The 17,395-nt window shown below is 43.5% G+C and overlaps 1 protein-coding gene across 3 annotated transcripts in view; it reads left to right on the top strand.

Annotated features, from left to right (window-relative positions):
• Positions 1–17,395, top strand: part of SH3TC2 (SH3 domain and tetratricopeptide repeats 2) — a 665,994-nt gene that overhangs the window by 613,050 nt on the left and 35,549 nt on the right. The window lies entirely within an intron of this gene.

Here is a 17,395-nt window from a genome sequence, read left to right as displayed (position 1 = left end):
TAGTTGTATTGTCTCTTTGGAAAAAAGTAGACACTATTTTCGATTGTATTGATTCAGGTTTGTGAAATGTTATTTGGGCTCTGTCTTTCACATGTGGGGAAATATTTGCATAATTGTTTCAGAATTTTCCAGTGGGTGTCCAAGATCTTCCTCACACTTGTCGCATTCACATGGTATGTAGTGATGAATCTTATGATATTAAACATGCCCTCCCCTGGTTGTTTGTGTTGTAAATGATCTTCCCTTCTTTTCGCTTTAGCTTTGTCAAATGCCTGTTATATTGTGGTTTTTTGATAACACTTTTCAAACCTTCTTGCTATTGATTTTGCATGTTTCTGGAACTCTGGTTCTGTCGAGCAGTGTCTAAGTGTTCTGATCATTTCACCATATGGTATGCTGTTTATAATTTATTTTGTATGGCAGCTGCTTGCATGTAATACCAAATTGGTGTTTGTAGGTGTTCTGTATATTGTTCTTTCCAATTGTCCATTCTCCACATATATTCATTTAATACATCTAAATAGATGATTTGGAGTTTGCTGTCATGTTCCATAAATTGTAGAATGTCATGATTCTGATTGATTGCTCTGACAAAACCTGTCCATTCTTGTACGCTCCCGTTCAAGATTATAAAAAGATAGTCTATGAGAGGATTATTTTATTACTGTTTCACATATTCTTCACTGTGCAGTATTTCTTGTTCCCACTTTCCCATCATTTAGTTTACATAAAGAGGATCGAATATTGTGCCCATTGCCATGCCACAGACTTGTAGAAAAAACATTCCATCAAACAGGAACGCATTGAGTTCGAGACAGAACTTGAGCATTTCTAGTAACATTTTTGAGTAGTTTATTTAGCTTGCAGATTTAGTTGATAGGTATAATGTTGTTGCCTGCATCCCCGTTGCTCTATACTTATGTATAGAGAGACCACTTCCAATTTGGTTAGTAAGAAAGTCGCTCCCATTGAATGTTGACAACTTTGTGTAAAAAATCTGTCATTTCTTGTACAAACAATGGTAAAGTCTGTACAAATGGGAAAAGGAATTTGTCAATGTACCATGATGTTTTTTTTCCAAAAGAGATCCTACAGATGCCACCATTGGTCTACATGGGGGTTTGTTAAGTCTTTTGTATACATTTGGCACAAAATATATCATTGGAGTGAAGGATATTTGATTGTGAGTTATTGTTTTTCCTCCCATTCCAGAACACCTGATTTGTGCCACCCTTTCAGTATTTCGTCAAATTGGTCTTTATATTGTCTTGTGGGATCTTCTGTGAGTTTCAAGTAGTGTGTGGTATCATTTAGTTGGTGCTTTGCCTCTCGTATATAGTCATCCAAATCCATCACCACAATGTTACCTCCTTTATCCAATGGTTTTATTATAATTTTCATATCATTAATGAGATTGTGTAGAGTCTGTGATACTTCTATGTATCTTCTGTTGTGTACTAGTGGTAGAGCCCATCTAGCCAGTTGTTTTAGATCATCGACCACTAGGCCATTGAATATTTCTATACTGGCACTATTAGAGGTTATTGGATTGAATTTAAACTGAGGTGTGAAGCTGCTGTCCTTTGTGAGGGATATATTGATGCCACAGGGTGTTAAATCAGTTTTGTCCCACATTCCATCTGTGTCTATAACATTAAGGCCTACCCCCTCAGTGGTTGCTAAGTCTTGAAATGTTTTTGATCAAAAGCATTGTTGGTATTTCATTCCCTTTGTCCTTATCTGTATTTTTGTTGTGAGTTGCATAATGTTTGATCAATCTTAGTTCCTGCACAAATTTGAATAAGTCAATGCAGTTTTGTGCATAATTCAACCAAGACTTAGGGCAGTAGCTTAGACCTTTAGACAAAACTACTTTTTTCTTGATTGCTCATGATTCTCTTGGATAGATTAATTATTTGCATTTCTTCTTCCATTATTTCCGGGTTTCCTTCTTTTTCCAAGACCGGGTTGTGCTCCTTGGTTGTTTTTCGCTTGTTCCTGCCTTGCCTTATTTTCCATGGTACGGTGCTTGCTTTCCACTGGTTTTGTTTTGGAAATGTCCGCGAGTTTGTGGCTGCGTGCCTTCTAGCTGCAGCAGTCTCATCTTGTCTAAAAAATGTAGACGTATATGAGTCTGTGCTTCATCACTTTCCAATGTAGCTGCCGACGAGCTTGATGGGTTTTCTGAAGTGAATTCCTCCAGTGTGACTTTGTTCTTCTTGTCATACTTGTTCATTTTTCTTACTTGGTTGTACTTTTTGGCAAATGTTTAAATTCTGCCTAATTCATACTCTTATTTGTCACTGAAAAAACTTTGTCAATGGAATGTTATGGTTAATTTGCACTAATAAAAACCTATAAAATTCTCTGATAAAAACCTATAGAATTCTCTGAAATAACTTAAAAAAAATAAACCAACAGTGTCCTATCTGTAGATTTATGGGTGCCTTTGGCGGATGAAATGGTTAAGTTATGGTTACGTTGCACTAGTAAAAACCTATGAAATTCAATGAAAAAACTTGGTTAACGGGACATTATGGTTATAAGTAAAACTGAAAACCCCCAGAAATTCAACAGCTATGGTAAGCTAAGCAACCATAACTCGTGCCACCACCGTGCACTGCTAAGACTACCATGCATGACATGAAAGATGATATCACAAATGTCATTGATGACTTTTTGTACCAAAGTCTGAAGCTACCAAAGTGAAATGCACTGAGTGCAACCTTGTACTCAGTTGCGGACTACCTGGACAGTACTCCTACGGGACCACCTACATGCAACGGCACCCCAAATCCAACCACTGCAAAGCTCTCTGAAAGGTTAGTCCTTTATTAGGAAGTAGTAGGCTGTCTTCCTCCACCTCATCTTCCTCATCCAATACTGTAACCACAAAGCCTACTTTTGTGGGACACAAAATCCCACCAGCTACATTGCCTGCAATATAAGAGGCTGTTGATCCATACCTTTTGAAAACAACAGTACTCTGTATATACTGCAACACACCACCCTGAGGGGGGAGCAATTTTGAAGTTCTATTGAAGCTGTAATCAAGGAGCATGAGAACATTGGATGTAACACACGCGCAACATCTTCCCCTGTCCTCCTGCCCCTTCATATTTGTGGTTGGTGCCTCTTCTCTCACCCCCCCCCCCACCTTACTATCTGACCTCTCCTGCAAATTTTATTTTACAAAAATCAAAAAACACCAACAAAGGTTCCTTTAGGAACCACCTTATGCAGTTAAAAAAGAGAACAAAAAAATGATCTTATAGACTCCATCTACTTTACATTCCTCGTTAAAGTAGTTAGATTCAATAAGATTCTCCAACATTTCCATTAGCAATTTGTGTTATGCTAATGAGAATAATAAGGCAATAAGCCCCGAGACTGCAGGCCATTACCACATAAGGTAATGCCCCTGAGGCCCATATTATAGGCTCAAGTGTAGCCCGCCGTGAAGGGGCTTATTGCCATGAGTGCCCCGGCCCATTAGACTGGGGTACTAATGGTGTTTTTTTCTCTACATTTTTTTAAAAATGGCTGCTGTGGACAGAAAACATAGACTGTTTTCAAAGAGTAAACAAAGAAAATGGCCACCATGAAACTGCATCCCTTCTCCCTTTACATGTTGGACATTATAAGTAATGGGAAAAAAAGGTAAGTAAAATAAATGGCTGCCGTGAAACAGGGAGAAGGGAATATGTGCAGTCCCTTCTCCCATTCAATAGTGGAACAAGCACGTTCGTGGGGGAGGCAAAAGAATGAAGGGGACCAGCGTGAGTTCGCTGCCGTGACATGAGTGGAAATACCATGCAGTAGGCTCAGAAAAGGAACAATCAGTGAATAGAACACACAATCTTTATGGTGCGCCGAGCACTAATGGACAATTGTATACTAGAGAAAGACATTGAGGGACAGAAACAATTATTTGTCCCAAATACCTTTATCTAGGATAGAGTAAGGGCCATAATTGATGGACCTTTATAACTATCTGCGGTCTCCACAGTCCCCTATCCAGTCCATGGATCATTAAAAGACCTGGATGGCACATGCACACCATCGCACAGGGCAGCCCTTCTGCCCTTTTTAATTTTATATTTCCAATACTCTCTTGATGCCTGCTTTCAAACAGACACAACAACTTCCAAAAACTGTACATATAACCCTATGACGATATTACGCTTCCACACACCAACTGCCACTTAACAATCTTCTAGAAATCTTTTGTATCTGCATTTCTTTTGTTTATACAGAAATAAATGTACACAGTGCTCCTATAAATGCACATATGCACTGTTCAGTGAGAGAAGTGCATAAATAGAAGGGTCAGTACAAATGGGCAAGTGCTCATGAGAACCCAGGCGGGAAATTCAAAGGGATGCCAAGGTGGGGAGCAATTTCGAAGGGCTTTTGAAGCTGTAATCAAGGAGCTTGAGAACCTTAGATGTAACACACACGCAACATCTTCCCCTGTCCTTCTGCCCCTCCATATTTGTGGTTGGTGCCTCTTCTCTTATTTCCCCCGACCTTACTATCTGACCTCTCCTGCAAATTTTATTTTACAAAAATCAAAAAACACCAAAGAAGGTTCATTTAGGAACCACCTTATACAGTTAAAAAAGAGAACTAAAAAAAGTATCTTATAGACTCCATCTACTTTACATTCCTCATTAAAGTAGTTAGACTCAATAAGATTCTCCAACATTTCCATTAGCAATTGGTGTTATGCTAATGAGAATAATAAGGCAATAAGCCGCGAGACTGCAGGCCATTACCACATAAGGTAATGCCCCTGAGGCCCATATTATAGGCTCAAGTGTAGCCCGCAGTGGAGGGGCTTATTGCCATGAGTGCCCCGGCCCATTAGACTGGGGTACTAATGGTGTTTTTTTCTCTAAATAAAAATTTAAAAATGGCTGCCGTGGACAGGAAAACATAGTCTGTTTTCTCTTTCCATAGTGGCCATAGTAAACTATGGAAATGGCCACCATGGAACTGGTGAAGGGCCTTAGTCCCTTCTCCCTTTACATGTTGGACAAGTAATGGGAAAAAAGGTACGTAAAATAAATGGGTGCCATGAAAAAGGGAGAAGGGAGTACGTGTAGTCCCTTCTCCAATTCAATAGTGGAACAAGCGCGCTCGTGGGGAAGGCGAAAGAATGAAGAGGACCAGTGCGATTTGGCCGCCGTGATGTGAGTGGGAATACCATACAGTAAGGCTCAGAAAAGGACCAATCAGTGAATAGAACACTCAATCTTTGTGGTGCCCCGAGGACTAATGGACAATTATATACTAGAGAACGACACTGAAGAACAGAAACTATGTGCTGTCCCAAATACTTTTCTCTAGGATATAGTAAGGACCATAATGCAGTTTCATTGAATGGCACCAAAGTTATAACCCATCCAAAAGCTGCTTTTCACCAACCTTGTAATACAGAAATAGACATATATGCCCCAGAAGGGTTTATAGTGATATTATCGAAAATATTTTACCGACAATCAACTTTTTCGAAAAAAAACATGTTGAATGTAAACATGTTGACATTACATACTTATAATTGCAATGGTCATTTTTTCAAAACAACATTTTCGAAAACAAAATGTGATAACCCAATGCTTAAATATCAATGATAAATTGTCTAAAAAATAACGTTGTCATGGGGGGTTCCCCCCCAACCACTACTACCCACATAACCCTCACACCCTCTGCAACAATCTCACAAATAATATGCATTGTGAGTGGCCTAAAACACATAAAATAACAATACTAAAAGTTAAACAAGTGAGTAAAAGCCAAAAGTAAAGAACCTTAAGTGAACATTGACAAACAGATGACGGTTGAGATCAAACTGCCATTGCATGACAGAAACGGAGGTCAGAGAAAACGAACAAAAATACACTGTAACTGCGTGTCATATATACTGGTAATTTTTAATAAAAATATAGAAATGAGAGGAAGTGTATAATAAATGTAACCTGTATGTAGTACATAGCAAGTAAAATAAAACATGGTTTTTGTTATTGTAGATACAAAATGAGCAACGACATCGAGTATGTGAAGTCACAGAGAGGAGGAGAACAATTAATACATGAGGGCTACATGTATAACAGAGAATTAGTAAGAGAAGACAAAATGTATTGGAAGTGCACAGAATACCATAAAACTAAGTGTGCAGGGAGTGAAAAAACTATGATAAAAAGAAAAGTTGAACATAACCATTTACCAGACAGAACGACAATACTGTTAAAAAGTACAATGAATGAACAAATAAAAACGGCTATGGAAAACCAGAGTGAGGCCAGCGGGTCTGTAATAACTCACACATGTACCAAAATACCATTACATGTGGCAGCACAAATGCCAGCTGAAAAACATATACAACGTTCCTTGAACCGTAAAAAATAACAAAAGGAAAATCTAACAATAGCACCAAGGAGATACAAGTAAATATACATACCAGAGATGTTTAGAAAAACAGACAAAGGTGAAGATTTTCACAACATGACAATAGCAGCAAAAGAGGAAAAAATAATAATTTTCACAACGAACAGTAACTTAAGACACCTTGGAAATTGTGATGTTTGGCAAAGCGAAGCCACATTTAAGGCTTGCCTGCAACCATTTCAACAATTTTACAGTGTATATGGATCAATTAACCAAAGTCTTATTCCACTATTGTTTGTATTAATGCTAAAGAAGACAGAGGAAATATACAGATTAATATTTGAAAAAATTAAAGATGCCATTCCTGAAAAAATGCCTACCACAATAGTAATGGACTATGAACTAGCCAGATAAGAGCATTCAAAGGAGTAAACAAAGACACATGCATACAAGGTTGTTTTTTCCAGTTTACACAAGCCATATGGAGAAAACTACAAAAACTAGGCCTACACACAAAATATATAGAGGATAGTGATTTCCAGCACAATACAAAAAAAATGTTTGCTTTAGCATTTGTAAAAGAAGAAAAAGTGATTACATTTTATGAAAATTTAATTGACACAGAATACTACAAAAAAATGAAGAACATATAACAGATTTGCTAGATTACATGGAAGGCACATGGTTGGGGCAATTAATAAGGAATGGTACGAGAAGGAGAACAACATATCAAATATCGTGGTGGAACTGTTACAATGCAGTAATTGAGGGTAGAGCTAAAACAAACAATATGCTGGAAGGGTGGCACAACCGAATAAACAAAAGATTCAATATCAACAACCCGACACTATGGCATTTCTTACGAGACTTAATCACAGAACAATCAGCACAAGAATTTAGATTATCCCAAACAATTTCACTGAAAAATGCACAAGTAAAAAGAAAAAATATAGAGACTACGAACAACGAATTCAAAGTATAGTAAACAATTTTGAAACACAAGATGCAAATGACTTTTTAGAAGCAATAGCATATAATCTCATGTGTTAAGGTACTCACCATTTCGAAAATCCACATTAATCCATGAAACATCCAAAGTAACCAAAAATCCATAAGAAACAATGGCAAAGTCAGTATCCAAAGTCAGTAAAATGAATCCAGGAAGCCTCCAAAATAACGAAAAATGCATAAAAAACCATTCCACGGAGAAAATCCATAATCCATTCCAGGGAAACAAAGTGTAATCCGGAGTCAATAAAAAAAGAAACCAATCGAAAAATAAGAAAAAAAACATTACAAGGAGAAAATCCATAATCCATTCCAGTAATCCGGTAAAAAAAAGTAATCCAGGTTACAAAAATCCAAAAATGCAATCCCAAAAACGCGTGGAATACAAAAAAAAAGTCTGATAAAAAGAAAAATCCAGAGAAATGGGAAGAGAAGCAGCGAGGACACCCATCGGTAATGAACGGACTCGCAAAATGGCGCTTACACACACATAACGCATACATATGGGTTACGCAACGAACTATGTTTTCAACAATAATATTGTTAAGTTGCATTACAAAATGTTATACAATTCCACCATCTAGCGGAGAAAAAAATAACTGTTCCATTTAATACACATTTTATTTTACTGTTCAATAAATTATTTAATATTCACATACATTGTATTTCAAATTATTATTTTATTTTAGAAGAAAATGTTTTAGAGAAAGTGTTTTTCGAAATAATATATTAGAAATATTGACTTTCGAAAATATTACATTCGAAAATTGAACTCGATAAGTTCCCGAACATCTCACATCTTCGTGGACATCACAGGACTGCCCCCGGACAACCCGGACTGTTTGCAGATGTCGGAGTTGAAAATCCACCCACTTTTTGGGCTTTTAAGGCCATATCCCATCCCAACCTCATCACCCCTCACCTCTCCACAGGTTGTCTCATTAGTTTGATGAGTGCAATATTGTGTTTTTTAATATGTTTTCACTGCAGTTTCCGCGGACAACGGCAGCTGTACGTGAATCCAACATGGTGGGTGTTGCCAAAAATCTGACACACATCATGCTTTTCACCATCCAATCAGTGGGCGTGTGTGATGTCCACGGACATCACACCGCCGTCTGGGCCAATTGGAGGCCTGTCCATGGACCCAACAGGGAATTGAGTTCTCGGACCGAACCCAGATATTACTAATTTCTTTTTACCTACTTTTTTGGTCACTTATGACTGGACAGATTTACACCAAATGTACGAAAGCATGCTTTCAGGACCAAGCCGATGCTCCTGCTGGAAATTTGGTGAAAATCCATCCAGCGGTTTGGGCTTAAGGCGTGAGCAAACATTTTTTCCCATTGCGTCTTTGGGAAAAAACACACATTTTGGGACCCCCCCTATAACTTTGCCCCCTGTTTACGAAACCTCATCAGACTTCGGAGGATCAACCTGTCTGGGCCATATACTTAGCTTGCAAAGTTGTGTGAGGATTCGTTCAGGGAGGGCAAAGTTATAAGCCACCCAACAAGTGCTCTTGCAATGGGTTGAGCAACTTAACCATAACTACAGGGCCGCTACTGCAGGCTCTGTAATATAAGTATCTATATATATTCAAGGACAAAATAAGGTGAGAACTTAATGCAACAAAACCCATGAGGTTCAGCTATAGCCACCTTAACTTTGTGCCGTTACACAAATCAACATTTATTAGCAATAGCATTTTTTGAGGTTTGTAAGAAAATGTACACTTTAGGAGGCATTCAGTGCATGAGAAGAATGAAGGTACATTTTCTATGTCTATATTGGTTAGGTTTTAGTGTTCCTTGTTTTGTTTCATTATGGCAATTAGGTCTGACTAAGTCCTATCTTTCCACCAAAGAGTTGCCCATCCATAACGCCCCTACATTAAAAAACGTTCCTTTTTTCACTTGGATGATGACTGCTTCTGGTTTCTGCTGGGGCCCACCAGAACCAGCAGCAGAGATACCGCTTTCCACAATTTCAATAGAGCAAAGTCATGGGGTTTAAGGTTGCTTTGTTGCCCTAACTGGTGAATATATACACTTTTTAGGGTGTGTTATTTTTTCATACTTTGACATTTTTATTGGTTTTCACAGAAAGATACACAATCCACCATACAATCATTAAGAAAGCTATTCAACCATCTGCAGCATTTCTGATCCCATTTACCCCCCAATTACTCATGCCCCTCCGTCAAAAACAAATAACGCAACCAAGGGTATTCAACGTCCACTGCACAACGACTTCCACCTTTTTCCAACAGTAGAGATCAAGCACTGTTTTGCGGCTCCCTACACTACAAACCCATTATCAGTGGCTGGTAAGGCTGTGTAACCTGCTCCTAAGCTGACTTTACTTTTCAGACACTCATATGGTCTCCTGCAAGGCCACATTATATCCGGCTTCCATTAATTTGTTCTGAAATCATGACCATTCCCCCTCCATCACTGAACTCACTCTATGAAGTGCAGCTGTGAATTGTTCCAGTAGGTAGATATCTTTAGCCATAGCACCCCATTCTCCAATGCCAGGGATTTTATCCCTCTTCCAATGCCTAGCAAGACATGTTCTAGCAGCCACCAGTAGAAAGTGACCCATGTGAGGTAATCACTTCCAACCCTATTCCTTTTGTTCCAAACCAAATAGTACCGCCATAGGGCGCTCCACTCCCTCCACTTCCTTAATCTATCCCAGGAACTCAGCCCAGAGCATCCGCACCTTCTGACATCCTCACCACATATGCCAATAATCAGCCTTTTCCCCACAAGCATGCCACTGCTCACTGACGCGAACATCCTAGAGAGCCGCACTGGGTTGTATTGCTAACAATGTTACAATTTCACTCCATGCATTTAAATTGACAGGCCATGGAGGCCTTAACAGATCTCCTACACATCTATACCCACAAGCGATGCTCCAACTCTCTACTCAAGTCCCTCTCCCACATTGTGCGAAGTCCCTCAGTACTACCCCTCCCTGCTGCCACCAGCGACACATTTAACTGCAAAATTAGACCTTTGGTATCCCTTTGTGTGTCCAGTATCGTTTCGGTCATAGTAAGGTCTCACTGCACCAATGTTTCCACTTCTCCACTGTTAGCACACCCTTTAACAGTAAATACAAAAAGACGCACAGCTTCCCAATGCGTAAAGATGATTCAAGCTCAAGAATCATGATGAAGTTAGCCTGCCCTTCATTGAACCGTGTCTGGTATCTTTCCACCTCTGGGATATCATCCCTTATCTGAGGGGCTCAAATGTTGCTCAAAGGAGAAGGCCACACAGTGAACCCCTTTTTCCCCCGACCACGTCTCCAAATATCCCACAACACTCCCAATATAGGGTGTTCATTGATCCTTCTGAGTACCTTCTCCCTCGGAACCGAGAGCAATTCGCCCACCGTAGCTGGAGGAAGATGACGATTCTCAAAATAAACCCTTTGTTTGTATGGGTCCTAACATAGGTGCAGTACCAATACTCTCAGTTGGGCAGCTTTATAATACAAGGTAAGGTCTGAAAGGCCCACCACCCCTTGCTCCTTAGGTGACACTAGGGTGTTGTAAACCACCCTCGTCTTATTCCCTTGCCAGAGTAACTTGGGCATCTACCCTTTAGCCTCTCTCAGAAGTACTTCTGGCACTCCTACAGGCAGAATCTGGAACATATACAACATCTTTCGAAGAAAGTTCCTTTTTAGGGCATTCAATCAGCCCATCCATGAAATAGTATACTGCTCCACACCGTCATGTCCCCATACAGCTTTGTGAAGCGGAGGGGATAGTTAGCCACTCCTTAACTCTTCCACGGACCTAGTGATGTTAACTCACAAATAATGGATGCTGTCTAGTTGCATATCCATTCCCAATGTCCAGAGGATGGTTAAATTCTGCCATCTGTCCAAATTAACGGGAAACAAGACTGACTTAGGTCGATTAACCTTGAACCCTGAGGAAGACCCACATTCCTTAATCAGTGCCATTGCTGCTGGGACTGAACAATGTGGGTTACTCTGGTGCAGCAAGACATCCTCCGCATATAACCCCAATTTGAATTCCCTATCCTCCACCCGGATTCCTTCCATTTGGAGTGTCCTTCTCATGCCCCTTGCTAACAGCTCCAGTGATATTTTGAACAGCAGGGATGTGAGCAGGCATCCCAGCCTCGTCCCCCTCTGCAATTTGAATGCCCTAAAATGTTTACCATTAAGCACCACCCAAACCAACGGATTTGTATACAGCGCCTTGAGCCAATTAAGAGTTTTCAGCCCTAAGCCGTACCTTCACATGACCGCATGCAGAAAGGACCAATTTACTGTATCAAAAGCCTTTCCGGCATCCAGGGCCAGCAGTGTGGGGTTATTACCTTGCTTTGTCATAGGTGTAATGTCTTTCGCAATGTATCGGCCCTTGTCTCCCTATGATAAACCTACCTGATCAGATTGAACTGAGCAGGGCATGACCTGTTCCATTCTGGAGGCTATCACTCTCATAAATATTTTTGTGGCCACATTGAGTAGGGATGTAGGCTGATATGAATTAAAGTTATGTGGATGCCTCCCCCGCTTCGAGATTACTTATTGGGCCCTTCCTATCTCCATTATATGATTATAAAGTTTCTCCATGTGGAGGACCAGATCACTAGCCAGTGCTTTATGAAAGCCCTCCGTGTATACATCATCCCCTGGTGCTCGCCCCGTCTTCCTTTTTGAATTGCTTCATGTTCATCCTCTGACAAACTGGCCTGCCGCCTGCTCCAAAGGCAGTACCGGCTCTCCGTTCTCACCAAGAAGAGAGCCCTTATCCAAGCCCGCATCTCTGCGGCATCAAACAACTCTGCCAAACTCTTTAAAATCTGCAAGGAGCTGGCCAACCCTGTTGCAGTCTCTACCTCTCCTGTCCCCTCCCAGGCCCTCTGCACTGCACTGGCCTCTCACTTCATCTCTAAAACTCAGGACATCCTGTCCTCGCTCTCCTCCTTTCACCTCCCTCCCTCCCTACCCGGCCCTTCCTCTGGCCCTTCTGCGGTCACCCCTCCTCCCTCTTTCTCTGCCTTTCCACCTTTCTCTGCTGACGAGGTTTCCAGACAAGTCCGATCTATGAAAGTCTCGTCTAAACAGGTTCACCCCTGTTCCTCCAAAACTATCAAGGACCACATCGACTCCCTGGCTCCTGCCCTGGCTGACTTTTGCAACCACTCCTTCGCCTCTGGAGTCTTCCCTTCCCCCCTCAAGCACTCCCTTGTGCACCCTCTTCTCAAGAAACCCTCTTCCGACCCCTCCTGCCCGGCTAACTATCGCCCTATCTCCATCACTCCCTTCCTGGGAAAGCTCCTGGAGAAACTGGCCATCTCCCAGCTTAACCTCCATGCTGAATCTGTTGGTAGTCTTCATGACCATCAATCTGGCTTCAGAGCTGCCAGAAGCACGGAAACTGCTCTCCTGAACATCCGTGAAGACCTGCTCTTGAACCTTGATTCCAACACTCCGTGTGTTCTCATTCTGCTCGATCTCTCCTCTGCCTTTGACACTGTCAACCATGCCATCCTGCTCAACCGTCTCCGGGAAAACCTGGGTATCACTGGTCAGGCTCTGGCGTGGTTGACCTCTTTCCTTTCAAATCGACCCTCCCAGGTCCAACTGGGGTCCTTCCTCTCCGACATCTTTTTCTCCACCTGTGGTGTCCCCCAGGGATCTAATCTCTCTCCCTGGCTGTTCAACCAGTATCTGGCACTCCTTGCCCACCGCATCGCCGCTCTCTGCCCTAATTTCCAGTGCTATGCGGACGATACCCAGCTCATTTTCAGGCTACCCTCAGCCTCCCCCTCTCCTTCCCTCATCTCTGACTGTCTGTCTGCTATCCAAGAATGGTGTGCCGCCAATGACCTCTGCCTTAATGCCAGTAAGACTGAGATTCTACTCATCGGTACTCCCACTCCCTCCTTCCCTGCAGCTCTCTGGCCTGCCTCCCTTGGCCCCCTCCCTGCTCCTACCTGCAAGGCAAAAAACCTTGGGGTCATCTTCGACTCCACACTCTCCTTCTCTCCTCATATTTCTGACGTCGCCAAGAGGTCACACTACCAGCTGCACCTCCTCAGAGGTATTCTTCCCTTCCTCTCCTTCCCCCAGAAGCTCACTGTCTCCCGAGCCCTGGTTCTCTCGAAGCTGGACTACTGTAACAGCCTCTATCTTAATCTGCCTGCCTCCACTCTCCGCCCTCTGCAACTCATCCAGAACAGAACTGCGAGACTTGTCCTTGGCCTCAAGCCCAGGGACCGTATCTCTCCAGGACTGAAATCTCTACACTGGCTCCCAGTGGCTGCGAGGATAAAGTTCAAAACCCTCTGCATTGTCCACAAGGCCTTCTGGGGCCTGGGTCCTAAATACCTTCAACTCTCTCTTCCCAAATATCTTCCTTCCCGAGCCCTTCGCTCATCCGCCTCCAACTCCCTCAGGGTTAGCCGCTTCTCGAAGCAACGAGCTGGGGGTAGATCTCTCTCCGCGGCAGGGGCCTCCCTCTGGAACAGCCTTCCTGCCTCCCTGAAACTTGAGGAGAACCATCTCCGGTTCCGGAAGCACCTCAAAACCTTCCTCTTTGCTTCTGCTTTCCCTCTCCCTCTCCCCTGCTGAGCGGCTAATTAATTTTCACTGAAGCTGCACTGATCCTGCAATTGGACCACTCTAAACGGCCTCGGTCCTGGGCCCTGCCACTCTCCACTTGCACTGATGCCCTGGAACCCCTTTGCACTGCGGGTCTGTCTCTGTATCCCTACAGCCCCCCCTCCCCCAGCATTTGTTCTGCACTTACCTCACACTTGCCACCAGCTGGCCCTATTTATTTATTTATTACGTACGCCTCTTACCTTGTACTGCACTTCCCCCCCTCCCCTTCCCCTTGCACTTTTCCCCTCCCCTACCCCTGCACTTGCGCGATCTGAATGACACCTGGCCTAGTAGGATCGTTTTCTGCCTCCCCTTGTACCCCCTCCCTGCCTCGTCGCGCCTTGAAACACTTGTGTATAGGCGCGTTACAAATACCATATCATATCATATCATATCAATAGCCAACAACACTTTGCCCAGGGTTATTGGGTCTTCCAGCTATAACACCTCCTCCCTACTTACCTACCTAGGGGAGGGACACACCATCCAGATATGTCACAAGGTCCTGCTCATTCACCTCCCTCTCCACATTATATAGATATTCATAGAATGCAGCAACCTCCCACAAAGTTTCCCCAGTGGTGGAGCATACCGTTCCTTGTGCATGAATAATCCCCTCAATCCATCGCTCTGCTCTCTCTCCCCGGAGTCACGCTGCCAGTAGGGCTTTGCCCTTATCCCTCTTCTCGTAGTATCTGTTTCTTAGAAAATGCAACTGATGCACCACCTTGCCCACCTCCAGCTCCCTCAGCTCCTGTCGCTTTCTCTATCCTTCTTCAGCCGCTCCCTTTCGGAATGGGCCTTAGTCTGCCCCCTCACTTCTAAAGCACAGATCTCTCTCCTGAGCACCTCCACTATCAGGGTACTTTCCCTTTTCTTAGACACACACTCCCCTATCAATAATCATCTCCATGTCACCTTTGCTGCCTTCATACTGTGCACTGATCCACTTCCCCAGTGTCATTTAACTGAAAGAACTCTCCAACAGCTTTCTTTATTTCTTTTTTTTAAAAAAAACAGCATCTTTCAACAACATATCATTGCATTTCCTAAGAGATTCCCTTGTGTGCAAGCCCAGTACAGAGATATTCATTAGTACCATATCATGCTCCGTCTAACTGATGGGGACCAAGTTACATAAGGATACCCTGCCCAAGTGTCTTACTCTGCGTCCCATCACCAAACAACGTCACCACCATTCGCCCCACTGAACAACAACCACCGCCCCTCACGTAGAACCAAATTCTCAAACATGCATCTCCGGACCCACATCAGAGTCACTTCATCAGGGACGGGGTATTCAGTCTCTTAAATTTTCTGCTGCCCGGTACTCTCTTTCCTGGAAGGAACCCCTTCAATAGATTCTGTTTCATGAGTGATCCATCGATCTTCTGCTACCGTGCCTTAGCCGAATCTATGTTCTTTAGTAGCCCCAGCACCTGCTGTACCTCATGCTCACTGGTGATCCTATAATCTGTATCTCTACACTCGAAGTACAAAGATAAAGGAAAGGCCCAATGATATTGGGTCCCCTTCTCTGACAGCCATTGTGTTTGGGGATGGCCGTCCCTGTGATCTGACAAAGCGAGTCCTGACAGAGCCTGATAAACCCGAACACAATCTCCATCATACAGGATGCTGCCCAGTCGCATCACCCTTTCCAGTACTTCCATTTTCTATCCATTCCTGAGGAATTGGAGCACAATGAACTTAGGGCCCTTTCCCCTACACGCTCCCCCTCTATGCACTGTCTCAAGCTCTACCACCTTTCCTCCCTCCAACATGAATATGGTGTTAATCAAGTCTTTGACTTTTATGACCACAACCCCGTCTCTCCTTTCTTTTCCTTCAAGCCTAGAATGTGTTGGTTGTACCACCATTCTCTGTTCTCGAGGTTGCCCAGTTTGAAGAGTGTATCTGCTTCCCTCATCTCCAAATCTGTCAGCCGAGTCTCATATTTCATATCTCTGAGGTCCACTTGCAACTAGTTATTTTTTACCCCCTCCATTTCGTTCTCCAACGTGTCCACCCTCTCTTTCAAATCCAAAATAGAGGCCTGAATATCACTTCTGATGGCTTTAATTTCCTGTAAAATATACTTCTTGTCATCCATGTCAAATTTGGCAAACCTCCATCCCCCACAGCTTGTCACTGTTAGCCAACCTTCTCTCCAGTGTACAACCTTGGATCCCTCCTGAAGTGTTGCAGCACCCTAATTCTCATGTGCCCTTCCTTCTCCAGCCTCAACAAGCAGTGCTGCACTTGCCGGGCACCTGGCCCCAGGGGTGGCACACCCTTGTGTCTGTATCTCCTCTGCTCACTGCCAGGTTATCACATTGACCCTGTTCTATTCACCTTCACCAGTGTCCTCAATCCACCTCCACTCATGTGGGGCAAGTCCAGGTGCCTCCTCCTGCACCCTCTCCTTTTATTTTCTCTGGCCGGTTTCTCTAATGGAGGCCTTCCAGTTCATCTCGGTATTCTACACACCACCAGGCCTCGAATACCCTCCACCAGACACCTCTGGGTACACTTCCAGTCCTGTGGAGCCCAGTGCACAGATCAACACAACTGGTGCCTCTCCAGGTAATTCCAGCACCAGCCCTCACCTTGCAATTCATGCGGCCACCATTACTGCAGCCCAGAACAGACCACCTTTACAGCTGGGCTTACACATGCGCAGGCCCATGGTTTCCACTGCAAATTCTGACAGAAAACACTTCCACTCCTGCTAACACATCGTGATGCCATCAGCGCCTCCTCCCTTTCTCCGTATTGTGCCTTAGTGGCTATCGCCGACAGCCTCCTCCTCCTCCAACCACGTCCTCGATCACAGCCCCAGGCTTCAGCGGCCGCATGCTGAATCCCAGCACACCACATACCCCAGGTCCACTATGCCTCAGCCATGCCAATGTGGTCACAGACTGCTACTCATCTGCACCAGGTACTCCTGCCGCCTCACTCTACTGGGCCTCTCAGTCAGGACCCCGTGTCCACTGCAGCCTCTCCTAGGCCCACCAGCGCGTCACTCCTCACCTTTGACTACAGCCCTATGGAGGCATTGCGGCCAACCTGAAGCACTTGCAGGGGCTCTACCACGATCCACACAATGGATCTCTGACAGCATCACACCTGATACCCTGGGGGCAGGGACATCTTTTGAGCTTGCGATATGCGCTATTGTGTAGCTCGGCTTCTACGTGGCCATCTTAGTCCGCGCCCACTGGTGGTGTCTAGAATGTGATTTTAACATTAGTGTGCCTTCAACTGAAATATAATGTATGGTGTTTTGTTGTACAATTTTGCAATGTTTCTTTAGTCAGTTAAA

Source organism: Ambystoma mexicanum, chromosome 3p, assembly GCF_040938575.1.
Source record: "Ambystoma mexicanum isolate Mex_15411 chromosome 3p, UKY_AmexF1_1, whole genome shotgun sequence".
NCBI lineage: Eukaryota > Metazoa > Chordata > Amphibia > Caudata > Ambystomatidae > Ambystoma > Ambystoma mexicanum.
The sequence above is the reverse complement of the archived record's forward strand: the minus strand, read 5'-3'. Positions and strand labels throughout refer to the sequence as shown.